The following is a 24,108-nucleotide window of genomic DNA, read 5'->3' on the forward strand; positions in this document are numbered from 1 at the left end:
ACTCACACCAATTCACTTCATAATCAAACTTTTGAAGGAGAAATAAGATAATCATGAAAAAAAGAAAGAGAAAACTATTTCAGTACATACAAAGGATTCCCAATATTAACAAAGCACTCATCAGAAACTTTAAAGGCTAATAAGATTTAGGTCAACAGAGTTTAAAGTGAAAGTAAAAAAAATCTATCAGATAATCCTATATCTACCAAAACTGTCTTTCAAAGGTGAGGGTGAAATCAAACCAGTCCCAAATAAACAAAAGCAGAATAAGTTCATTACCAGTAGCTCTGCCTTGAAAGAATTGTTCAAGAGACACCTGAAAATAAACTGAAAAACACAAATGTTGCATGCTTTTTCTCATAAGTAAAATCCTAGAGAGAGAGAAAGAGAGAGAGAGGTAGCATAAAAGCCAATGGGAGACTCTTAGAAAGGAGGAAGAGAATAAAGGGAAAGAGAGGGGAGAGAAAAGAGAATAATGGGATGAAAATTGTCAAAGTATTTTATGAGCATGTATATGACAAAATGAAACCCATCATTCTGTGTAACTGGTAGGCACTAATTTAAAAGCGAGAAATACTTTTGCAAAGAAAAAGGAATGCACACTAAACAGTAACTTAAAGATCTATGAAGAAATAAATATCACAATAAAAAGTAAATATATGGACAAAATAAAACTAGTTTATCACTTTTTGCTTTCTAATGATTTGGGAAACTAATACATTTTTTTAAAAAACATTCTCAAAACTGGTATTTTTATAACTTAGGTGTTTAAGTCCATATTTTGTTTTCTATATCATTTAAGGTAACAATGAATATAAAAGAATTATTAGTTTATACTGTGGGACACATAATACATAGAAGTGTAATTTTATAATATCAGTAATCAAAACAAGTGGTAACAAAGCTATCAAAAAGACAGAGTATTTGCATGCTATTAAACATAAGCTGGTATAAATTCAAGTAAAGTGTTGTGACTTTAGAATGTGTAATTTAATCCTCAGTCATAATGAAGAAAATGGCTATAGACTATAGACAAATTAATGTAAATTTTTACTATAAAAATCAACAAAAGAAGAGAATAATGCAAAAAAAAAGTTGTGACAGAGAAAACAGTAAAATGGCAGAAGTAATTCCCTCGGTATTAGTAATTATTTTAAATATAAGTAAATTACACTCTTCATTCAAAATACAGATTAGCAGAATGAATTTTAAAATGATCCAGTTGGATCAATATTATATACTTTCTACAAGAGATTCACTTCAAATCCACAGACACAAATAGATTGAGGGTGAAAGGATGGAGAAAATATTCCACACAAATAATAATGATGATGGTACTAATAGAGCAATGGTGACTGTACTGATAACAGACAGTAGATTTCAAATTTTAAAAGTTTAAAAAAGAAATACAAGATACTGCTTTTTTCCTCTCTCACTGCTAGGAATCAGCCTCAGGGTTTCATATATGCCAGTTAAACGCTCTACTATTGATCTTTGCTCTTGGTCCACTATTTAATATTTGGAAACCTTCAAAAATCATGTCACTATTTATTGATAAAAGTTTCAACACAAGCAAGAATTTATAAAAATTTTAAACCGTTTTTCAACTAATAAAAGACCATTAAAATATGTGATGCAAGTACTAACAGAAGTGAGAAATACATAGTACTAGTGTAATAGTTGGATATGTCAATAACCCATTCTCAGTGATGTATAGAACAGACACACAGAGGATAAATAAAAATACAGATAATTGAACACAATGGACTAAGTAGAGGTAGCAGATATACACAGAACACTCAGCTCAACAACAGTGTACACATTTGTTTCAAGTGCTCATGGGACTTTTTCCAGTATATACCATATGCTAGGCCACATATCAAATCCCAATATATTTTTAAAAATTTACACAACACAAAGAGCTTCTGTGACTGTAATAGGGTGAAGGTCGAAATCAACAGCTGAAATGAAACTGAAATGTCAACAAATGTGTGGAAATAAAATAATAATTGTCAACAACCAATGGTTCAAAAAAGAATTACAAAGAAAATACATGGGGATTACTGAAAATAAAAACACAACATAACATTAATAGCACTTAGTAAGTAGTGCTCAGGGAAGATCATTCGAGAGCAAGAGTTTGAGGCCAACCTGGGCAACATATCAATGTAATGAGACTCCATTTCAACAAAATAAAACAAAGCAAAAAATAAACAAACAAGAAAAGCCTTCAACTAATTTCACAATTTAGGGAACTGGGAAAAAGAAGGAAAATTAAACTGAATGCTAACAAAAAGAAGAAAATACAAAAGATTAGAGAAGAAATAAATGAAATGGAGAACAGAAAACCTGTAGAGAAAAATCATTGTAACTAAAATTTGGTTTCTAGAAAAGATTTTTAAAATAATAACTTTTTAGTTAGGTGCTCCAAGAAAACAGGATGCTCAAATTACAAGGATCAGAGATATAGGTGAAGACAGTGTTGCATAAGTAAAACAATTTATAAGAGAATATTAGAAAAATTACATGCCAAAAAATCAGATAGCCTAGGTGAAATGAGAGAATTCCTAGAAACACAAAACCTATCAAGCTTAACTCAGAAAGAAATAGGAAATTTGAATAGAACTACCACAAGTGAAAAGACTGAATCAATAATCAAAAATATCCTAACCAAGAAAACCTTTAGAACTGATTGCTTCACTGGTGAATTCTGCCAAAAACTTAAAAAGCTAATACTGGTACCTCTTACATTTATTCAAAAAAATTCAAGAAGAAAGAACATGTCTTTACCTACTCTAGCCTTAATCAGATATGGAAACCAGATAGGTACTTCAGAAACAATTCTAGACCAATAATTTCATGAATGTTTATGCAAAACTATCCAACAAAATATAAGCAATCCAAATTCAGTAGTGTATTAAAATACACTATACACGTGAATAAGTGGAATTTCTTCCTGGATTGCGTGGATAGTTCAGCACAAGAAAACTGATCACATAACTATCACATCAAACAGAATTTCAAAAAAAGAAAAAAAAAAACAGTAAGAAATCACTAGATGATAAATTACATATTGTCCTCTTAGAAACAGTTGTTCAAGTTACAAAATTAAAGCATACAAAGTGGACATTCAAACAGTGAGACTGCAAACAGTTCTGTTCAACAATCCAACAAAAACTTAGTAATATGGTTATCAATTCTACACACTTAAACATACATTCAGTTATATCCTTTAGAGCACTTTCTTTTCCTCTCTTTTTTACAATAGCAGTTACACATATTGAGTTTTATTACTCCTACAGTTCTTATTACTTTTTACACTAGAGACACAATGTGATATTTAAAAATATTATTCTTATTTATTTCACTTATGAGGATAGTCTCAAGTTGTCTCCATTTCCCTATGAAGGCCTCAAGATCATCTTTTTTTATAGCTGAATAATATTCCATTGTATAAAAATACCACATCTTTTTCATCCACTCTGTGATTGATGGGCATTTTGGTTGCTTCCAAGATTTCGCTATTACAAATTGTGCTACTATGAACGTGGGTACACATATATCACTGTGATATGACCTTTTCAGTTTTTCTGGCAAGATAACCAGGAGGGAAATAGCTGGATTAAATGGAACTTCCAATCATAGTCTTCTGAGAAATCTCCATACTGATTTCCATAGTGGCTGCACCAATCTACACTCCCACCAACAGTGGAACAGTGTTCCTTTTTCCCAGCAGCCTCGGAAACATCTGTTATCAGTTGATTTCTTGATGGCAATTATTCTTTCTGGAGTAAAATGAAATCGCAATGCTGTTTTGAATTGCATTTTTTTGAATACCCAGTGATGGTGAACACTTCTTCATGTATTTATTTGTCATTTGTATATCTTCATCTGAGAACTGTGTGTTCATCTCAGATGCCCATTTTTGGAGAGGGTCTTTGAATTGGGGGGGGTGATGTTTTTCAATTCTTTGTATGTTCTGGATATAAGTCCTTTGTCTGAGAGATTGCTAGCTAAAATTCTTTCCCATTCTGTGGGTTTTCTTTCACTATGTTGGTAATTTCTTGTGAAGTACAGACACTTTTCAATAATATGAGATCCCAGTTGTTGATTTTTTGAAGTGTTTCCCTTGCGGTCTGCATTTTCTTTATGAATTTTCTGCCTATCCTGTGTCTCCAAGACTTCTACCTACCTTGTTTCCAAAAGATTTAGTGTTTCTGTTTTAATATTTTGGTATTGGATCCATTCAGACTTTAGTTTTGTGCATGGTGATAGGCATAAGTCTAGTTTCAGTCTTCGGCATGTGGAGAGCCAATTTTTCCAACACCATTTATTAAAGAGATTATCCTTCTTCCAGTGAACATGTTTAGCACCTTTGTCAAATATCAGATAGCTGAATGTCTTTGTAATTGTGTTTTCATCTTCTAATCTGTTCCATTAATCCTCAGGTCTATTTCTTTGCCAGTACCATGCTGATTTTATCACTGTGGCTTTGTAGTATAGTTGCAAGTAAGAATTGAGATGCCTCCTGCCTTGCCTTTGTTGCCCAGAATTGCCTTTGCCAATCTAGGTTTTTCTGCTTCCAAATGAACTTTAGGAGTGTTTTCTCTAGACCTGTGAGATATGTTAATGGTATTTTTGACTGGTATTCAAATATGTATAACAGTTTTGGGAGTATGGCCATTTTCACAATGTTGGTTCTTCCTACCAAGAGCAAGGAATATCCTTCCATTTTCTAATGTCCTCTTAAATCTCCTTTTATAGCATAGCATAATTTTCAGCATACAGGTCTTTTACATTCTTAGTTAGGTTGATTCCTAAGTATTTCATTTTTAGATGCTATTGAAAGGTGAAAGGTGATATTTACATAATTTCTCTCAGTTTTTTGTTTGTATATGGGAATGCTATTGTTTTTCAGCGTTGACTTTGTATCCAGCTACACTGCTAGATTTGTTCATTACCTCTAGTAGTCTTCTAATGGAATTTTTTGGGTCTTCTATATAGAGTATCATGTCATGTGTAAAGAGTGATAATTTAATTTCTTCCTTTATCTTTATTCCTTTTATTCTTCTCTCTTGTCTGATTTCCCTGGCTAGTATTTCCAGAACTATATTGAATAGGAGAGGTGACAGTGGACATCCTTGTCTTGTTTCTGATTTTAAAATGAAAGCTTTCAATTTTTGTTCATTTACTATAATGCTGCCTTTGGTTTGTCACAGATGGCCTTTATAAGATTGAGGTAGAGACTATGTATTCCAAATTTCTGAAGGGTTTTTATCATGAACATGTGTTGGACTTTATCAAAAGCTTTTTCTGCATCTATTGAGATGACCATGTGGTTTTTATTTTTGGCTCTGTTGATGTGGTGTATTACATTTATTGATTTGCGTAGGTTAAACCATCCCTGCATTCCTGGAATGAATTCCACTCGGTCGTGATGTATAATTTTCTTGATGATTTGCTGCATTCTGTTTGCCAGCATTTTATTGAGACTCTTTGCATCAATGTTCATTATTGAGATTGACCTATAATTCTCCTTTTTGGTTGGGTCTTTCTCTGGTTTTGGTATGAGAGTGATACTTGAATCCAGGAAGATTTAGGGAGGATTGCTTCCCTTTCAATTTCATTGAAGAGTTTAAGGACTATTGGCATCAATCTTCTCTAAATTTCTTGTAGAATTCAGCCATGATTTCATTGGGACCTGGACTTTTCTTTGCTGGTAAGTTTTTAATTACATTTTCAATTTCAATAGCTGATATTGCATTGTTCAAAATTGCTATATCTTCTTGGTTGAGCTTTGGTAGTTCATATGCTTCTAGAAATCTATCCATTTCCTCTGTGTTTTCCACTCTATGTGAGTAGAAATTTTCAAAGTAGGTTTTCATGATCTTTTGAATTTCCGTGGGATCTGTAGTAATTTCCCTTTTTCAGTCCTTATTGCATGAATTTGGGTTTATTCTTTCTTTTGCTTGACAAGGTTAGCTAGAGGTTTGTCAATTTTGTTTATTCTCTAAAAAGCTAGCTTTTTGATTCATTAATTCTTTTTTTTTAGTTTCAATTGCATTGATTTCTGCTCTAATTTTTTCAATTTCCTCTCTTTGATGAGCTTTGGGTTTAATTTGCTCTTCTTTTTCTAGAAGCTTGAGATGAAGCATTAGGTTGTTGATTTGTGCTTGTTTTGTTTTCTTGATATGACAATTTATTTCCTCTTTTCTTGATATGACAATATATTTTCCTCTTAAGACCACTTTCATTGCATCCCATCGATTATGATATGTTGTTTCCACATTTTCATTGAATTGTAGGTGCTGCTTTATTTCTTCTTTAATTTCATCTGTAGCCCACTGGTTGTTCAGAAGGTTGTCATTTAAGTTCCATGTATTTATGCAGGTTTTGCAATTTCTTTTGCTTTAATTTCCAATTTCAGTGTGATATGGCCAGATATTATCCATGGGATAATTTCAATACCTTTTTATTTACTTAAGAATGTTTTATGGCATAATATATGGTCTATTTTGGAGAATGTCCCATGCAAAGCTGAGAAGAATGTGTATTCTGATGTGGTTGGGTGGAACACTCTGTAAACATCTACTAAGTCTAATTGCTAACAGGTATGATTCAGTTCTATTATATCTTTGCTGACTTTTTGACTAGTTGATCTATCTCTTTGTGACAGTGGGGTGTTAAGGTCCCCTATTATAATTGTGCTTTTGTGTATTTGGTTTTTCATGTTTATTAGTATTTATCTTATATAGTTGGGTGCTCCTGTATTTGATATATATATATATATATATATATATATATATATATAATTGTTAGTTCTTCCTCTTGAATTTTTCCACTGAGTGTTTAGTGACCGTCTTTATCTCTTTTAATCATTTTAGGTTTGAAGTTTATGTTGTCTTCAAATAGAATAGCTATCCCTGATTTTTTCTGGGTTCCTGTTGTGTGGAATACTGTTTTCCATCCTTTGACTTTTAATCTATGAGTTTCCTTTTAGGTCAGATGTGTTTGTTGTATATAGCATATTGTAGGATCATGTTTCTTGATCCATTCTGTCAACCTACGTATTTTGATATTCCATTTACATTTATTGATATCACTGATATGTACTGGCTCGACTTTGCCATATTATGTTCCAGGTCTTTGCTTTCTGCTTTTCCCCCTTGTTTAATTGCTTGTCCTACCTGGTGGTTTCTTTCTGTTGTTCTGAAGATTGTAGTCATTTTTATTTCTATCTAGTATGTCTTTCAATACTCTTTCTAGTGTTGGTTAGGTGGACATAAATTTCTTCAGTTGTTCTTTGTCATGGAAGTATATTGTTTCTCCATTAAATCTGAATGAAAGTTTTTCTGGGTACATCAGTCTGAAAGTTGTTTTCTTTCAGGACTTGAAATACCTCACTCCAAGCTCGTCTTGACTTGAGGGTTTGTGCTGAAAAGTCTGCTGTGATTCTCATGGCCTTTCCTTGACAGGTGAGTTGTGTCTTTTCTCTAACAGCTTTTAGTATTCTGTTTTTATGCTGCATATTTGAGATCTTAACTATTATATGTCTGGGTATAGATTTATGTTGGTTGTGATTGATTGGTGTTCTATATGCCTCACTTAGCTGCATACCAGAGTTTTCCCCCTGTTGATGTTGCTGGGTCCCACAATGAAGAGGTGGGCCAGTCACCTGACTTCCCTCTGCAGGGCCTGTTGGGTGAGTCCTATATTCTTTCTGGAATGACAAGCCTAGGAGGATTGATGTAGGTCAACTTTTAGTTCCTACTGTTACTTTATCTTCAGGTTTTTCCAGGTCACCAAATCTCCCCGACTAGTGTTTGTGTCAGGTGAGGCTCTACTGTGTCCCTATTGTGTTCCTGTGTGTCTCATAAGCCCTTTTGATTTTCTCCCCATTGGGGAAGCCTTTATTGGCCCACTCCTCACCCTGCCTGATGTTCTCTGTGTGCAGAAAGAAGTCACCCACACTCTTGTCAGACTCACCAAGGTCTCACAGTTAGTTGGAGGGAGCTTTACTACTGGTCCTGTTTACCCACTGTACACCTCTATTTTAGGGGCATACTCACCACACTTACTGGAGTCTGCTGAGATCCTCTGTTTGGGTGAGGCAGTTACTGAATATCCCATCAAGTAGTAGCATAGTTACTCCATTGTAGTCCAAGGTTCTCGGAGAAAGGGTAGGAGCTGAAGATTAACAGCAATACTAGATCCAGGAGGTAGGGAGTGTGCCTGAGGGTCCAGCAAGTGTCCTTGGTCAGGGTGTCTGCCAAGTGCAGGAAACGTGGTGCAGTGGGGTAAGTGGTTCTGGGGCCCAGGCAGAGGGAGGGGGGCTAGTGGCATCAGTCCAGGAGTCCGTGGGGCGCAGGAAGCACAGTGTGGCAGCATTCGGGGTTCTGGGCCGAGGGACGAGCTGGTGGTGTTGGTCTGGGTGTTCATGGAGCTGGCTGGAAGCACAGCTCAGTGGCCTAAGCAGTCCTGGGCTGAGGGGCAGGCCGGTGGCATCAGTCTGGGGATCCACAGGGTACTGTCTTGTTTTGAAGTCCTATATCTCTTTCATGGTTTTGTTCTGAGTGGGTTCGTTGTGTTTGGTCCTATTCTATTAGTGAAGCTGTAATTTCAACTGGTTGTTGAAGTTGTAGGAAGAATGCCAGGAGAAACACAAAAGCCTGGTGATTGGAGCCTGCTGAGGTCTTCTGTTTGGGTGAGAGGTCACTGAGTCTCCTTTCAACTCAACACGGTTAATTCACTGAAGTTCAAGGTTCTGGGAGGAGGAGTGGGAGCTGAAGATCAAGTACTTGGTCTAGGAGATGGGGAGGGTCGCCAAAGGCAGTGGCCATTGGTGCGGTGTTCCTCTGGGCCTGGTGGAGGTCACAAAGGAAGCCTGGTGGCATGGGCGCAAGATCTGAGGGCCATGCAGCTTTCCTCAGGGCCAGCAGGGGTGGTGCAGGAAGTGCACGGGGGCCACAGAAAAAGAATTTTATAAAATTTAATACCCCTTCAAGATAAAAATACTCCAAAAATTAGGAATAGATGAAAGCAACCTCAATATAATAAAATCCATACATTAAAAAAAACACAGCAAACATCATACTCAATAACGAGAGACTGAAAGTTTTTCTTCTAAGCTCAGGAATAAGACAAGAATCCTTACTTTCTTCACATCTATTTTAATATTAGCCAAAAGTTATAGTCAGAGGAATCAGGCAAGAAAAAGAAATACTCATTTAAATTGAAATTTACTTTTCAAGCAAAATTAGCCAGTTGTAGCTGTACATGACTATAATCCCAACACTTGGGAGGCTGAAGCCAGAGGATCATCGTGAGTTCAAGGCCAGCCTAGGCTACATAATGACTTTAAGGCTAGTCTGAAGTACATAATGAGATCCTGTCTCAAAAAAAGTAAAAATATCTCTGTTTGCAAATAATATGATCTTGTGTGTGAACCTTTCAATACTCCCACCAAAAAGAAACCATTTTAGAACCTATAAATGAGTAGGTACACCTTGGGTTCATAGTCAAGTGATATAAACTAGACCACATGCTCTCTTTGCTGTGAGAAACTGTAGATTTCAAAATGTATAATAGATATTGTGAAACAGGAGGAAAATGTTCAAATGGGAAGAGGAACTAGGGAGGAGTGAGGGGGAAAGGAAACAAGGAGAAAGAAAAAAATTAGAAAAGAAGGAAAAATGGAAACACAACTTTTGTAAATAAGGAGAGGAAGGAAGATTGAAGGAAGAATATGGGAGCAGGAAAAAAATAATCAAATTCTGTCATATTCAGGCACAAATTCCCTATGATGAATGTAATCATTGTGTATACCTAAAATGTACCAATTCACTTCATTAATTTTGTAAAAAGAATTAATAAACGAACTCAACAAAGTTATAATATAAAAGCTAACACACAAAAATTAGTTGCATCACTAAACAGTAATGATAAACAATATGAAAAAGAAATTATTAAAACAATTTCTTTTACAATAGCACCCCAAAATCAGAAATTAACCAACGAAGTGAAAAACTTATACAATTTAAACCATAAAATGTTGCACAAATAAATTAAAGAACCTGTGACAAACTGTAAATCCATCCAACGTTCACAGGTTGAAAGATAGTATTGCTAAAATGCTTATATTACCCAAAGTGAGCTACAGAGATTCAGTGGGGTCCCTAGCAAATCCCAATGAGACTTCTTGAAGAAATATAAAAATATCTTAAATTTCATATGTAATCAGAAAACCCAATTATGTGAAATAAACCTAAAAAAGAACAAATAAGAAAACTCATACTTCCTGATTTCAAAATTTATTACAGAACTACAATAATCAAGACAGTGTGGTGCTAATATAAAAACAGACATATAGACCAACAAAATGGAATATAAATTTCACAAATATGGTCATGTGATTTTTGACATGCATCCCTAGACCATTCAGTGAGGGGATGGACAGTTTTTTCAACAAAGCATATGGAAGAAACTGGATATCCATATTCAAAAAATAATGTAATCGTAGCTAACAGTACATATAAAAACAAACTCAAATGAATCAAAACTTTAATACCAAAAACTAAAACATTCTTAGCATATAGGATTAAATTTGGCAATGATCTCTTGAATAAAACACCAAAACCATGAACAACAAAAGAAAAAATACACAAACGACCATAAAATTTAAAAATGTGGTACATCAAACAATATGTACAGAGGCAAAAGACAAGTCTCATAACTAGAGAAAATATTTTCGGTGCATATTTATGGTATCTGGAATGTATAGAGAACTCTTAAAATGCAACAGGAAAGAAAAGCTCCTGGATTCAAAATTGAGCAGAGGGCTTAAATAGACATTTCTCCAAAAGAGAAATGCAAATAACCCATAAGTATATGAAAGGATGTTTAATCACTAACAATTAGGAAAATGTTCAATCAAAACTACGATGAGATACCATCTCACATCTGTTAGGAGGACTAGCATTGTGGTTTAGATCTGGAATGTCCCTCAAAAGGCTCATGTATTCAGAGGCCAGGCTTTCGAAAGGTTATTGGATCATGGAGACACTATATTCAATAATTCACTGATCAATCTGTAAGCTAAATGTGCTGTTATCAGGTGGAGCTTGCTTAGAAAAGGTGATTCACTGAGGGTAAAACCTAGATGAGTGTGTCTTCCTACTTGGCTCTCTCCTTTTCTCTTTGCTTCCTAGCTACTATAGGGCAAGCAACTTTCCTCCACCCAGGCCTTTCCACCATGCCCTTTCTGCCTGGGAACAAGCTGACCCTGGACTAATTATGTGAGCCCAAATAAACCTTCCCTTTAGGTGAAGGTGTTAGGTATTTGCTCCAGTAATGAAAAAGTAAGACAAATGTTGGTGGTCATGTGGAGGAATTGGAATCCTTATGCACGGTTGGGGGAGTATAAAACGGTAGAGCCACTGTAGAAAAACAGTATGATAGCTGGGTGTAATAGTGCATGCCTACCTATAATCCCAGAACACCAGGTGTCGATGTCGCTCCCGGCCGGCAGGAAGGACACACGACAAAGTCTGGCAGTGGACAACCTTTTCTTTTATTTTCCTTCTCCGTACAGCCTGCCCTGGGATCGCTCCCAGCCGAAGCCTCCTTTGGTCCGCTCCCCGCGGCTCCTTCTGGGCTTCTACTTCCGGGCTTCTTCTTCTCCCCCAGGGGTGGCACCAGTATATATACGGATACAGTGTCCAATCATGTTAAAGTAAGCAAGGCAAGCTGATTGGCTAACATCATCAGTTGCCAGGCAGACTATATTGTTGAGCGGGTTGCTTACGCGGTAAGCAGGAAACTAACGTGCTCGATGGGAGGGGTAATCTACCTCAGGCTTTACTCTTTACTACAGGCCTCACGTCCGCCAAGTGAGGCGACCGGGCTCGGGGCTGCGGCTCCCAACATCTCCCCCTTTTTTATTTTTTTTATAAATGTGCGCATCGTAGCCCTTCCTGGACTGGGTGCAGAGGCTTATGCCCTATGCGTAGGCCCACCGTAGGTCCTTGGCTTAGACCCTGGTCGGCCGTCCCATGGTCTGCCAAGGCCCTGAGGCCCTCGTCCTTTTTCTAGGGCCAGGCACAAACTGGACAGAACCTGGATGCACACAAGCTTGCACTCATTTCCTCTCCGTAAAGAAATCCCCTCGGAGAGAAATTTAGACCTGGGCAGCATCTAACAGTCCAGCGGCTTACGTGCAGGATGGGGTAGGGCCTGGCTTAGGTTGAGTCGCACCGGGGGAGTACGCTCTTACCCGTCATTGACTCTCCTACCCAGCTATGTCATAATTTTTTAGAGGAGGAGTGTGGGAAGCTCACCACCCCTAGACTCGGTCGTAAGCTAGGCGAGCGAGCCATGCATATGCCTGAGGATCTTCTTGTCCATTTCGGGCTACCGCTATTTCTATTCATCTTGTTGGTTGGTCTGTGATGGATCTCCGGTAGGGCAGGTCTGATCTTTAGTCGAGGGCTTTGTCGCCCGTGTCAGTCTCTCCGGTACCCACAGTGGTTCTCGTCCCGATTCCTGTGGGAAAACACAAACCGCGCCTCGGTTCCAGCTGACCACTGGATCCGGGCCCATCCATTGTCCTGTCAGGACATCTTTCCACTTCACCCACCCTTTATGGTTGGGGGAAGGGTTGCAGTGCTCCACGGCTGGGGAGCAATTATCATTATTTAAATTTAAAAAATTGTGTGTGAATAGTGCCATGGATAATCGTGCCTTTGGGGCCAGGCCTTGGCCTACTCCCCCTTTTTGTTTTTGTAAAATTTCTTTGAGGCTTCTATGAGCCCTCTCAATGATTCCTTGACCTTGGGGATTGTATGGGATACCATGTTTTAATTGAACCTCCATCATTTTGCAGAACTCATTGAAGGCTTTGCCTATATAGGCTGGTCCATTATCAGTTTTTAATATTTTTGGTTTGCCCCATGCGGCCCAAGCCGCCAGGCAATGATTGATCACATTAGACACTTTTTCACCTGTTTCTGCTGTTGCGAATATGATGTGAGAACAGGTGTCTGTGGAAACATGAACATATTTAAGAGTCCCAAACTCCTGTATATGTGTGATGTCCATCTGCCAAACATCACCAGGGATCAAACCTCGAGGGTTTACTCCCATCGGTATGGCAGGTTTGTATGTGGCACAGGAGTCACATAGTCGCACGATATCTCGTGCATCTGCTCTGGAAACATGGAAATGGTTTGCTAGTGTCCTGGCATTGACATGAAACTTATCATGGAAGGCACGGGCTCGCTCGATTGGTGTTAGTAAGGTAAAAATCCATAACGGGCGAGTGGCAGTATCAGCAGCCGCATTCCCCTGTGCCATGGGCCCCGGCAGGGATGTATGTGCTCTTATGTGGGTGGTGAAGACCTTATGGTGTCTGTTCTGAAGCAATGTCTGGATAGACAGGAACAGCCCAGCCACTGTGGAAGTGGATCTAATTAAACCGGCAGTCTCAAGCACTTGCATAGCATTGACCACATACCTAGAATCGGAGACAATATTAATGGCTTCTGAGAACCGTTCAAGAATCATTTTAACGATCTGCAGTTCTACCACCTGAGGCTGATCAGGTTCAAATTGTATGGTAACCGGGGGCTTGCCTAGGATCACATAGGCGCCTATCCCCGTCTTGGAGCCATCTGTGTATATTGTAGTTGCTGGGACTAATGGCTCAGAGGCAGTAACCTTTGGAAAAATTATAGGGTGCTGAGTGACAAATGACAAGATAGGGTCTTTAGGGTATTGATTGTTTATATCCCCATGGAAAACACATCTCAGAATGGCCCATGTATCTATGCAGGCAGCCAGGGTCTTGATCTGGCTGGCGGTATAGGGTACTCGGATGGCTTGTGGTCCTGAGCCAAAATGTTGGACAGCTCTATCATGCGCTTCAAGGGCCAATGAAGCGACTGCCTCCGGGTAATGCTCTATGACTTTTGCAGGTGAGACCTTAGGGTGTATCCACAGTAATGGTCCTTTCTGCCAAATCACCGCTGTGGGCTGTAGACTAGTCTGTAGCAAACAGACATCAAAGGGTCGCCCTGGTTCAATTCTGTGTAAGGTAGCCCCACCTAAGGCTTTTTCCACTCTCTGTAAGGCAGCTCTTGCCTCAGGAGTGAGCCTCCTGTGGGAGGCTATATCTGGGTCTCCCTTTAGAAGGTCGAACAGGGGTTTGAGATCTGAATTTGGTATATGTAAATATGGCCTAATCCAATTAATGTCTCCCAATAGCTTTTGCATGTCATTTAGGGTCCTAACGCCATCCGTCCTAATGGTGACCTTCTGTGGAGAGACTAGCATAGGGGAGATTTTCGCGCCTAAGTAGGTCACCATTTCTCCTCCCTGAATCTTGTCGGGGGCAACATGCAGATTAGCTTGTCTCAGGGCCTCGACCAACTGGCCGAGCATATTATTTAGCATGTCTGGGTCCCTGCCGCTGAGCAAAAGGTCGTCCATGTAATGCACACATCTTATCTTGGGAAAGGATTTCCATAGGGGGGCCAGTAGGGAATCAAGGTAAATCTGACACATAGTGGGACTGTTGGCCATACCTTGGGGCAGCGTTATCCACTCGTATCTGAGATCAGGGCTTTCTTGGTTAATGGTGGGTAAAGTAAAGGCGAACCTATGAGTGTCCTCTGGATGTAGGGGGATTGAGAAGAAACAGTCTCTAAGATCTATAACATAAACTGGCCAGGACTGAGGGATGGCTGAGAGAGCTGGCAGCCCCCTCTGGACCGCCCCCAGGGACTGCATCTGCGCGTTGACCGCCCTTAGATCATGGAGCAGCCTCCATTTGCCAGACTTTTTCTTAATTATAAAAATGGGGGTGTTCCATGGGGAGGTTGACGGCTTAATGTGTCCTAATCTAAGTTGTGTACTGACTATTTCTGACAAGGCTAATAGCTTCTCCTTAGGCAGGGGCCACTGAGGTACCCAAACCGGATCATTTGACCTCCAGGTGATTTTGATCGAAGTGGGTAGGAGAGCTTCTTCAGCGGCCCCTAAGAAAAACCCAGCCCTTGCCTACCTTTTTTGTTCTCTACTGGTATTGGGGATGTCCGACCCTGTAGGGCATTGCCCAAGCCTTTGCCGGGGGTATATCCCTGGTTCCTGAGTATATCCTTAGCCTGGGGGGAGCAGTTTGACGTAAGCGTGACATCCATCTGAGTGAGGATGTCCCTTCCCCATAGAGACACTGGCAACTGCAACACAAATGGTTGGAAATGGCCCTGATGACCCTCCTCATCGCACCAGAACAGGGTTGAAGCACTAACCTGAGGAGCTGACACCATCCCCAGGCCCTGCAGCGTGTTATCTGCAGTGTTGGTGGGCCAGTTGGAGGGCCAATCCTTTCTAGAGATAATGGAACGGTCAGCTCCTGTGTCTAGGAGCCCTGTTATATTCTTGCCATTGACCTTAAGTGAGAGCATGGGCCTTTTATCAAGTATTATATGGAGTCCCTCGAAGACTTCCCCTGAGGAACCGAAACCTTGACTTTCTCTAATTTTCTGCTTTGAGGGGAATCTCTTGTGGAGACTGGGGAGCAGCAAGAGCTGCGCTATCTTGTCTCCTTTATTGATTACCATAGTACCCACAAGAGATTGAACCATAATTTTAATGTGTCCTGTGTAGTCTGAGTCTATGACCCCCGGGACTACTATGAGACCCCGAAGGGCCGTGGAGGATCTCCCGATCACCAGACCCACGGAATTTTCGGGTAACGGTCCCTTAAAGGTGGTTTCAACCACTCGAACACCCATATCAGGCACTAATATAAGTCTGGAGGCGACACTGAGGTCCACACCTGCTGACCCAGGGGTGGCCCTTGTTGAAGGCTGCCATCCTGAGCTGTCCTGTCTCTGGGGCGGGGGCCCGCCTGTGAAGGGGGCCCCCTCTGGCCGTTTTTTGGCCCTCTAGCATCTCGTCCACAAATACGGTTGCCCTGAGCATCAAAGACCGACCTACACTCCTCAGCTTTGTGTGATCCCCTCTTGCATCGCCCACAAACATATGGTTCTTCATTCCTAGGGCGAGGCCTAGCATCTGCATTGTTTGGGCAATGACGTTTAATGTGTCCTGGCTCCCCGCAGGCAAAACACCCTTTAGCCTTACATTCCCCTTCTAACCCGCGAGGTCCCCTCTGCTGTACAGCCGCGGCCAGGAGAGCAGCCACTCCCGAGTTGGAGAGCGGCCCCCCTATCTCTCTACATATCCTAATCCAGGCGTTGAGGTCCTTGTTCTTATGAGGAGCTATCGCTGCCTTGCACTCCTTTGTACATTGCTCAAAAATCAGCTGCCTTACCAGCGGTCGAGCCACTCCCGGATCAGAAAATATCTTATCGGCAGCATCTTGCATTCGGGCCACAAAGTCAACAAATGGCTCTGTGGTACCCTGAATTATTTTTGAAAGACACAAGGAGGCTGTTCCGGCACCACTTACCTGCTTCCAGGCGCGGAGCCCTATGGCGTTGATTTGTTCATAGACAGTGCCGGGGAACTGAGTCTGATCATCAGCGTGCCGACCTTCTCCCATAAGCATTTCCTTGTTCCACCCCCGGTTTCCCCGACTGGCGTTTCTCTCAGCCTGCTCTGCAGAGAACTCTGCGTACCAGGCTCGCCAATCCAGGTAACTACCCGAGGGCAGACACGCCTTTGCCAGCTGAATCCAGTCCGCGGGGGTGAGGGGCCCAGAAGACAGGTTCTCCAGCATGGCAATGGTGTAAGGCACAGTCGGCCCAAAGGTTGTAACTGCATTTTTAAGTTCTCTAATCTGCTTTATCTCAAAAGGCTCCCATGCATTACGTCCCTGGCCCATAGCTACTTGTACAGGAAATATCCCGTAGGGGCCACTATCTATCCCAGGTGGTGGATGTACCTCATGAGACAAACGTCCCCCCTGCCAAAGCCGCCTGTAAAAATACCGACCCGCCGGCGGCGGAACATAAGACGGCGGCCATGATTGGGCGGAAAATGGGGGCCCGTGCATCACTTCCTGTTCTGGCGAAGGGGAAGGGAGCTCCCGGGCGGCCGCCTCGCGGCGAGGGATCGCCTCCGGGAACAGCCCCCAAGGTGGGGCGGAAGGCTTCGCCTCCCTCTCGCGCCGGGGAGCGCTCAGGAGCTCTCTACTCCTCCGCAGACCAAGTTGAGCGGAGCGCAATTCACGGCGCAATGCTGGGAAAGAACCCTGCGACTCCTTATCGAGCGACTTAGGCTCCTGACAGCTGGTCTCTTTGGCCTCCTTGCCATTCAACTTTCCCTCGTCCTTGGAGTCAGACGACTCCGAGGCTAGAGCCCCGTCCTTCTCCTTAGCATCTTTGTTCCCTTTGACGGGCCCCTCTCGGGAGCTCCCTGACTGGGCCTGCTCAAATACCCTGCGTACTTTTGTAAGCTCTTGAGAGCTTTCTCCACAACCACCCTCGCTCTTAGTGTTGCTACCTAGCATGTTTCCCATCTTTTAATATGTTACTCACCGCGTGAGGCCCAAGGAATCCGCCACTTACGCGTGAGCCTGAGGGGAGTCTAAAAGCCCTGTAGGTGCGCGCCACCCAGAGCCCAGGCTTATCCCCAACTCACCTGTCTCGCAGCTCTGTACTGGAGCGTTGTCCGCTGTCACGTCTCGGGGGTGATCAGTCCCCGTGCGGGCCTCCAAATGTCGATGTCGCTCCCGGCCGGCAGGAAGGACACACGACAAAGTCTGGCAGTGGACAACCTTTTCTTTTATTTTCCTTCTCCGTACAGCCTGCCCTGGGATCGCTCCCAGCCGAAGCCTCCTTTGGTCCGCTCCCCGCGGCTCCTTCTGGGCTTCTACTTCCGGGCTTCTTCTTCTCCCCCAGGGGTGGCACCAGTATATATACGGATACAGTGTCCAATCATGTTAAAGTAAGCAAGGCAAGCTGATTGGCTAACATCATCAGTTGCCAGGCAGACTATATTGTTGAGCGGGTTGCTTACGCGGTAAGCAGGAAACTAACGTGCTCGATGGGAGGGGTAATCTACCTCAGGCTTTACTCTTTACTACAGGCCTCACGTCCGCCAAGTGAGGCGACCGGGCTCGGGGCTGCGGCTCCCAACAACCAGGGAAGCTGAGGCAGGAGGATTGCTGCAAATTTGAGGACTACATAGTGAGTTCGAGGCCAGCTTGCATGTCAAAAAACAAATTAAGAAAACAGTATGGAAATTTATCAATAAATAAAAAGGATTCCTGTGTAATATAGGAATTTTCCTTCTGGGTATGAAGTGATGGTAAAATTTAAGGTTTAAATTTTTTAAAAAATTAGTACAATGACAGACACATTGCTATTAATCCCTCTCAAAATACTTCCTCTTGCTTTGAACACACATATCCCATCATTCTTAGCACTTTCTGAAGAAGTTCTGGAAGTCCTCTTTCATGAGTGTCTTTATAAATTGATAAAAAATGTCCAATGAATGCTGCTGTTCAGTACCATCCAGTGGAAAGGCATGCCAACAGGAAAGCAGGACTGTAAAAACATGACAGTGTGTCTTCACACACCTTCACCAGATCTGAAACCATGCAACTTCCGGCTTTTCCTGAAAGTCAAAATGACTACAACATAAGAATGCTATGAATTGGGGCTGGGGATTTAGCTCAGCAGCATAAGCACCTGCCTCAAAAAAGCAGGCAGTCATGGGTTCGATCCCTGGTACCGGTAAAAAAACGAAAAAGCCAAAAAAAAAAAAAAATTATAAAAAAAAAAAAAAAAGAATGCTATGAATCTATTTGGAACACTGCGGCAGCAGCATGCTTCCAGGACTGCTTCTCAGAGTGGCAAGAATCATGGAATGCGTGTGTTTGAAGCAAGGGGAAGAATTTTGAGCCTAGTAAATGCCGATGTATCATTTACCGTAATAATGTCTTTTTTATTTAAACACATCCAGTATTTATCAAACACACTTCACAAGTAAAATAATTAAAACAGGGTCCCCAAAATATATTTATACCCATGCCCATAGCTGTATTACTTACAATAGCTTAAGCATAGAAGCAATGTGTATTGATAGACAAATAAGCAAGCAAACTGTGATGTATCGACGCAATGGAGTACTCTTCAGATTTTAAAATTATGGAAATGCTGCACTATGTTACAATATAGATGAATTCTGAGGACATTTCACAAAATGATATTAACTAATCAAAAAAGCACAGATACTTTATGATTTCACTTGTGTGAGATACCAACAGAAGTAACAATCATGGATCTACAAAATAGAACAGTAATTTCCAGGAGATGGAGAGTGAGGGGAATGAGAAGTTATTGGATAGGCGTTCAGGTTTACAGTATAGAGTTACAGAGATGAATGGTGGTGATGGCTCCACAAAATCATAAAGATATTTAAAGATTCATGAACTGTATAGTTCAGATGATTAAAATGGTAAATTTTATGTTACATGTATTGTACCACAGGAAAAAATTGAGAAAAGGAAACACTATAGTAATCATAATCTCTATTCTAGACAATGGTGCAGTTTCTCTAAGTTCTCCTGATGTATTGATCCATGTATAGAAAGTAAGATGCAATGATTTGCCCAATCCATTATTTTTCAAACTTTACCTGGGGATCTTGTTAAAATGCACATCCAACACTGTATGCATTGGATGGGTACTGAATTTCACCAGAGGATGCTGGTGCTGCTGGTTCATGTACTAAACTTTGAGGACCCAGGGTCCAATATTCCATACCTAATAAGACAGGAACAAGATTCACACTCTGATCACCAGAGACAGAGCCCAGTGTTATTTCTAATCCACTCTTGCTCTCTCTAGAGATTTTTTTTCCTCCCTTGCAGCAGTTTGATAGAAGGCAACTCGGCAATTAATTACAGGCTGCCAGTTCCAAAGTGCAGTTCTGTGCAGCAAAAAACAGAAAGTGCCTCCTTTCACAGTCAGCTCTTTACTACCAGCCTTGTGTATGAGTGGCTGTCTAAATCCCAGTAGATTTCACCATAGGCACGTGATCCTTCTGCATTGAACTTTTAAAAACTAATTAATTGAGGCTGCTAAGCCAATAGTAGCAGGAAGAGAAAGAAGAAAAGAAAGAAGTGAATAAACTTAAGAGAAAGAATGAATGGACAATGGAGGAAGACAGAAGTTGGGGAGGCAAGGATTCAAATTTCTTTTGTTGTTTTCTTAGGGATGACTAACAGGAATTAACTCCGTGGTGCTTATGGTACCCAGGTGGAAACAAAACATAACTGTTCAGGCAGATTCCTGAGTAATGCTTTTGTCAAAGCAGCTTTCCGATGATTTACTTGCATCCCAGATTCCTCATTTTTCAGATCTACCTTTTTTAGCCTGCATGCTGACCGTCTGTCCAGACACAGGGCCATGTCTGATGATGATGGGTTTCTGAGTTGGCTTTATTCTCTTCCTTTGTGGAATACTGCATACTTTATAATCAGCATAATGTAGGACTGTGTGTGGCACACCTAGTCCTGGAATAGGCAAGTAGTTCATATCAGCAGAGTTGAGTATATTGGATATGTGCACAGGGCCACTTCATTCTGACTGGATTTAAATTTAGAAGGATTTTCTGGATGTTACACTTGAGATCTAAAATAGCCCTCAAAAGTCTTGTGTGCTGAGAGATGCAGATTTTGAAAGGTGATTAGATCATGGGAGTGCCTAGCATATCAGTTGATAATCCACTCATGAGTTCATAGCTGGATGTGCTATGAACATTTGGATAGTGGGGTCTTGTTAGAAGAGATGACTCAATGGACATGTGATCTAGAAGAATGTATTCTGGTCTCAGACTCTTATCTTCTCTCTGCTTCCTGGCTACCATATGTTGAGCAGTTTTCATTCATCTTGCCCTTGCACCATGCCTTTTCTGCTTTATAACCAACCAACCATGCTTAGACTGAACCCTATAAAACTGTAAGCCAAAATAAAACTCTCCTCCTTTAATTTGCGGGTGTCTAGTATTTTGTACCAGTGATAAGAAAGTGACTAATACACTGACTATTGCTAGCATAGAATTTTTTCTTTACTTTTTAAAATGAGATGTAACCTACATACATCAGACATATTATATATATATATATAAATGAAACTATCAATTCCTATAGATGTAATGTTCATAGTATAGTAGATATCAGTTATTATCATGTGGCTGATGGATTTGCTCTAAATCTAGAAAAAACTGCAAGATAGTTTAGAGGACTAAACAAAAGCGTTTCTGTAAAATGTAAGTAGAAAGCAATGTTTACTGAAAAATGAAAGCAGAAAGCCCCTGGGAATTGAACCCTGGAGAAGACTCAAACAGGTTACCATGAGAAATATTTGCCTACAGTTTTTTTTAATTTTATTTAAAAGGAAAAAGAGAAAAAAACAAAACAAAACAAAGTGGTGTAAGGGTACAAGTAATACAGACTACAAAAAAAAAAAAACCAGTAAGAAATCACCAGTTAATAGATTACACATTATCATCTTAGAGATAATTGCTCCAGTCACGGTATCAAAGCATACAAAGTGGACAACATTCAAACAGAGAGACTGCAAAGAGTTGTGTTCAATGATCCAACCAAAAACATTAATATGGTCAGCTATTAAATACCCCTAAATACACTTGCAGTTGTATCCTTTAGAGCACTTTTTTTCCCTCTCTTTTTTACAACAAAATTTACACATTTTTGGGTTTTATTACTCCTTAGTTCTTATTACTTTTTTTGGAAGAGAATAAAGTCAAATATGGCAAAACAAAGCTGTCAGTCAAAACCAAGAATAGACATAGCACGTGATGTAAAAACAGAATACAAGGTTATCAACAATGGTTACCATAATGCCTCTTGCTTCCTTAAAAAGAATTGTCCATCTCATTAGGTATTATAAAGTTGAACTAAACAGTAGAGAATAAGACCAATAAAACCTAAACATTGTAAACATTACAGGACTTCCAAAGGAGATAATAGTCAAACCAGAATGGGCATCTTAGTGAATCTTATTACCTTCTAAGTAGTTGCCTATACCCTCAAACTTCATACTATCATACAGAACCGAAGAGAGTCTAATCAGACAAAACAAGATAGTGGGAGTATTACAGGACTTCAAATCAAGTTAATAGGAAATCAAAAAAGTTACTATAATATATCCTGCTAATTTTTTTAAGTTTTTCGCCCTAATTAAAAAAATCATAAAAAAATAAATAAATAATTTTTTAATGAATAAGGGAGAGATTGAGATAAAAGGGGACATAACAACATAACAATACAGGTCAAAGCATGACTGTTTCAGCAACCTAGTGCTTCACCACCAAATAACCAGACTTAATAGTAGTTACCATAGTGTCTGTCTTTTTCCTTGAAATATTTGAATATAACTTCATATACTATAGCTTCAAATATTTCCATATCAAGCAGCCCAGAATAAAGCCTTTCCAATTAATAAGTGAAAACTTTATAAGGCTTCAAGGCCACATAATGGGGAATCATGATTACCACATACTTTTATATATTTGAATCATTACTTACATTAGGAAAACTATTCGGTACTCACACATGCGGGATTGATTTGTTTCACTTGTGAGTATGGTCTCAAGCTGTGCCCATTTATTGATAAATATCTCAATGTGACCTTCTTTATAGCTGAGTAATACTCCATTGTATAGAAATCCCACAACTTTTTTATCCATTCCTCAGTTGATGGACAATTAGGTTGTTTCCAAGATCTGGTGATTACAAATTGTGCTGCTATAAACACAGGTACACATATATCACATTGTGGTATGATGCTTTCAGTTCTTCTGGGAATATGCCTAGAAGTGGAATAGCTGGAACAAATGGGACTTCCACTCCCAGCTTTTTGAGAAATCTCCAGCCTGAACTCCACAAAGGTTGTACCAGTCTAAACTCCCACCAACAGTGCAGGAGAGTTCCTTTTTCCCCACAGCCTCTCCAGCATTTGTTGTAATTGGTTTTCTTGATCCTGGCCATTCTTACAGGAGTGAGATGGAATCTCAGTGTGGTTTTAATTTGCATTTCTCTAATGACCAATGATGATGAACATTTTTCATGTATTTATTTGCCATTTGTATTTCTTCATCTGAGAATTGGGTATTCAGCTCAGATGCCCATTTTTGGATTGGATCTTTGAATTTTGGGGGTCTGAGTTTTTTAATTCTTTATATGTTTTAGACAAATGTCTCTTGTCTGAGGGGGAGTTCACTAAGATCTTTTCCCAGTTTGTGGGTTTTCTTTTCACTATGCTGGAGATTTCTTTTGACATGCAGAAACTTTTTAATAATATGTGGTCCCAGTTATTGATTCTGGGAAGTATTTCCCGTGCGGTTTGAGTCCTATTCATGACTTTTCTACCTACCCCTATGTCTTCAAGGTTTCTACCCAATTTGTCTTCCAATAGATTTAGTGTTTCTGTTTTAATATTCAGATCTTTGATCCATTTAGATTTTAATTTAGTACATGGTGATAGGCTTGGGTCTAGCTTTAGTTTTCAGCAAATGGAGAGCCAGTTTTTCCAGCACCATTTATTAAAGAGACTGTCATTCTTCCAGTGAACCTGCTTGGCTCCTTTATCAAAGATAAGGTGGTTGAGTGTGTTTGTAGTTGTGGTTGTATCTTCTAATCTATTCCATTGATCTTCAGCTCTGTTTTGATTCCAATACCATGTTGATTTTACTACTGTTGCTTTGTAGTATAACTTCAAGTCAGGGATTGTGATGCCCCCTGCCTTGCCTTTGCTGCTTAGAATTGCCTTTGATATTCTAGGTCTCTTCTGGTTCCAGATGAATTTTAAGAGGGATTTCTCTAGATCTATAAGGTATGTTGATGGTATTTTTATTGGGATTGCATTGAATCTGTTTAACAGTTTTGGGAGAATGGCCATTTTCACAATGTTTGTTCTTCCTATCCATGAGCAAGGGATGTCTTTCCATTATCGGAGATCATCTTCAATTTCTTTTTTCAGTGTATTATAATTTTCCCTGTATAGGTCTTTCACTTCTTTCGTGAGAGTAATTCCTAAATATTTCATTTTTTTTTGCTTGCTAGTGTGAAGAGTGTGGTTTCTCTTATTTCCTTGTCTGTGATTTTGTTGTTAG

This window comes from Cavia porcellus, unplaced genomic scaffold (genome assembly GCF_034190915.1).
Source record: "Cavia porcellus strain 051 isolate PalLab524CR breed Dunkin Hartley unplaced genomic scaffold, mCavPor4.1 scaffold_3, whole genome shotgun sequence".
Classification (NCBI taxonomy): domain Eukaryota; kingdom Metazoa; phylum Chordata; class Mammalia; order Rodentia; family Caviidae; genus Cavia; species Cavia porcellus.